Source organism: Mercenaria mercenaria, chromosome 13, assembly GCF_021730395.1.
Source record: "Mercenaria mercenaria strain notata chromosome 13, MADL_Memer_1, whole genome shotgun sequence".
Classification (NCBI taxonomy): domain Eukaryota; kingdom Metazoa; phylum Mollusca; class Bivalvia; order Venerida; family Veneridae; genus Mercenaria; species Mercenaria mercenaria.
The window spans coordinates 30,527,394-30,531,430 of record NC_069373.1 but is presented as its reverse complement, the minus strand read 5'-3'; positions in this window follow the sequence as shown (position 1 = coordinate 30,531,430).

The window sequence follows — 4,037 nt, the reverse complement described above, 5'->3', positions numbered from 1 at the left end:
GCGTGAGCCCGCCCGCTTAGCTCAGTAGGTAAGAGCGTTGGTCTACGGATCGCGGGGTCGCGAGTTTGATCCTCGGGCGGGGCGTATGTTCTCCGTGACTATTTGATAAACGACATTGTGTCTGAAATCATTAGTCCTCCACCTCTGATAATTCATGTGGGGAAGTTGGCAGTTACTTGCGGAGAACAGGTTTGTACTGGTACAGAATCCAGGAACACTGGTTAGGTTAACTGCCCGCCGTTATATGACTGAAATACTGTTGAAAAACGGCGTTAAACCCAAAACAAACAAACAAAATCTTCAGAAGCGTGACTGTAAAATTTGTAGTATCAATTCTCTGTCCCTTTTAACAGAAGATAAAGCTTCAAAATTGAAAAATTATTTTGAATTTAAAGGACTGTCATTTATTTTCTCAAACCAACTTTCAGAAATTTCAGACAATTTCATTGTATATGATGAAGCTAAACTAATGCTAAAATTTTGTTCAGTGTAAGTCAGTCTTTAAGTGGAGCTTGTTATATGAGCCATGTCATGAGAAAACCAACATAGTGGGTTTGCGACCAGCATGGATCCAGAGCAGCCTGCGCATCCGCACAGTCTGGTCAGGATCCATGCTGTTCGCTTTCAAAGCCTAGTGCAATTATAGAAACCGTTAGCGAACAGCATGGATCCTGACCAGACTGCGCGAATGTGCAGGCTGGTCTGGATCCATGCTGGTCACACACTATGTTGGTTTTCTCATAACATGGCTCATATGTCCCTTTGGCTATGCCAGCAAGATAAGCTCGACTCGATTCTTTATTACTTGCCATGATGACTTTACTTCATACTGAAGATAATTCTATTTTAAATTCAAAAGAATAACCATCACAGTGTTGTTTCTCTTAGGTAATATTTGACAAAAAAAGGCTGTGAAATAATACGTTACCACTTTAATTTTTTAATGGTAACATAAAATTAGATATGACCGTCATACATGCATCTGTACAAACTTGGAAGCGTGAAGCAGAATCTGGCATAGTGCTGGTTATTAATACAGCATGTATTGTTGTATATATGATTATATGTATTCTTGCAATTCTGTAATAAATATATAAATACGTAATATTTAAGTCTGCTTCTACAGAGGCTACTTGAAAAAAATATAGTCAAGAAAAGAAATGAGCTACACCATGAGAAAACCAACATAGTGCATTTGCGACCAGCATGAATCCAGACCAGCCTGTGCATCTGCGCTGTCTGGTCTGGATCCATGCTGTTCGCTAACAGTTTCTCTAATTGCAATAGGCTTTGAAAGCAAACAGCATGGATCCTGATCAGACTGCGCAAATGCGCAGGCTGGTCTGGATCCATGCTGGTCGCAAATGCACTATGTTGGTTCTCTCATGGCGCAGCTCAAACACCTTTTCATGGTGCTTGGTCCCTAAACTGGATATACTGAACAATGACAGGGCATACTGCCCAAGACTGAACTGTCTCTAATACGTACTTAAGAGTTGGTTGAAAAAGGGTACTATATGCAAGGTCCTTGGTTTTCCTGTAAACAGATTGATAGGTTTGTTCTGATGAATGCTTAATTGTTTCTGTCTCTCCTGGCAGTGAGTTCAAAATGTGACTTCCAGGAAATGATGTCCAAACATGTTATCCTTATGCATTGTCTGGGCTTGACTACATCTAGGCTTTGCCCATGGATTTGGTAATCGGTGGGAAAAGTGCTCCACCTCCTGGACTTGAGGATGACTTCACACTCCGAGTGGTTTATGAACATCAACCAGTCACGGTTCCATTGCAGTAACTTGTCATAATCTTCTAGTAGCTTGGCAGAGTCATCTGTGAACTTGAACTACCGGTAGTAGAGACTGACAGTGGCTCGTAAGAATTAACATAAGTGGGATTTCCTGTTTGACCTTCAACCTGCTGGTTTCTATCTATATGGAAGCTCTGAATCCAGTTCATAACTTGGCCTCTGATGCCAAAGTGTTTCAACTTTACCAACAATACAAAAAAATTGTATTCCACTCTGAAATGTTAACCCTTTCACTGCCTACCAGATGGGTATACCTGTCCCACTTCTACGTCAGCGTATTTGTCTACAGACGGGTTTACCGTAGATACCCATGTATAATGTGCAGTTTTTTTTACCCCCCGGGACCACCCGCGAGTCGTGGGTGCGCATAATACACAGGTATAGACAATTTTCTAACTTCAAAACAAGTTTGTTACCGATGTTCGCCATTTTGGTAAAGGGAAACTACTCCCCGCGCTTACTGTCACCGCTAAAATCTAAGATCGCCGTTATGTTCCGTAAAAGATCGAATGGTTTATTTTTCTTTCAAACAAAATTAATTTCATATAAATTTAAAAGTATTTTAATTAAAGAAATGCTAATAAATCACAAAAATTATGATACTAATTAAGATCGAGAATTATCTTTAACCGAGATCAAACTGTGAACAACATAACTGACACGAGGTGACACGTTAATTGCTGGCTATTTGATCGTGACAAAAAGACTATCACACCTTTTGTTATTGGTTTGAATTGAGAAGCTCATGTCATTTTGAAAAATACCATTACGAAATATTAAATCAACTGCTGTTTATTTATTCAAAAAAGTTATTTAAAAAGGTAAAACAACAAATAAAACAATATTTTACTGGTTTTATTTTCGAGAAAACAAAAATCGATAGTATCGCAAGACCGATACTGCTCTCTGCCGCGGAGATAAAATTTATTACCGGTGTCGATGTAAACTACTTTCGTTTTCCATCCACCTCAAAAACCACTCCACCTAAAAATTGACCAAAAATGTTTTTTTCCCAGGATTTCGGGCCAAAATCGGGGGTGCGCATTATACATGAATGCGCATTATACATGGGTATCTACGGTACCCGTCTTGGGATTTCCCGACATTCAAACCTATAAGCAATGCAAATGACGTCACATGAATTTATCCCAGAGCAACCAATTAAAAGAATGTTTTCAGTCAGTGTTTGCTGTTCTGTTTTTAGAATACTTTACACAGGAAAGCGCATAATGACCTATTTCCACTTGTGAACATAGATTTTCGAAATGGTGGATGGCAATTGAACTGCAGAGTCAAGCAGACAAAACAACTGCAATATTCCCTCTAAATGTCGAAGATTTGATAAGGAAATTAGGTCCTTCATTCCTTCATATGCATTGTTTTCAGAATATGGATCTACAAGCCAAGCAGGTTCTTCAAAAAATTATAACCTTTTACGGTGATCCTTCTGCATCTAGCCCCTTCACTGTCTACTTGACGGGTATACTCGTCCCACATGTATGGCAGCCTATTTCAAACTAAAAGATTTTTTTTAGAATAAATCTGTTCATCTGTATGCATTTTTATTTTTCTTTCAAAAAATATAGGTTTTGTATACTTTCTGTGACTAATAAAGCCTCTATTCTATTCTGTCATAACTAACGTGATTTTCTGGAAAGTTCCATGGCAAATACAGTGTAAATAACGTAATCGAGTGTTCGGCATTGAAAGGGTTAAACTGTGTAAAAACCAACAGCTGTTTTGTATAACACGTGTCCCTATGTTGGCCTGCTGAAGGTTCCTGTCATTTTCAGTCTCAGATATGATGTGACCATAATTATGAGCTGATGACCGTATACTGTCACCCTTTATAGTTTGATGTCCACATACCAAAATGTTCTCAAACAATAGATCCTAAACCATTTTAGTTTCTTGATAAATTTGACCTTGATTTTTGACCTCCTGACCACCAAAACAATTGCGGTCATTTACTGAGCTTTAAGTACATCCTTGAACTTTAAGGTAGGGATATACACGTCTTATGGTGAATGTTTATGCCAAGTTATTTAATATTCATTCATGCATTAAAATTATAGAGATTGTACAAGAAATATTACCTTAAATCTATCACCTCTTAAGTGCAACCTTGACCTTTAAGGTTAGGATATTGGTCTTGAACATGATGCACCTTTTTCTCTCAGTGTGTTTTTGTGCCAAGTTAGGTAAATATCTATGAAACAACAAAGTTATC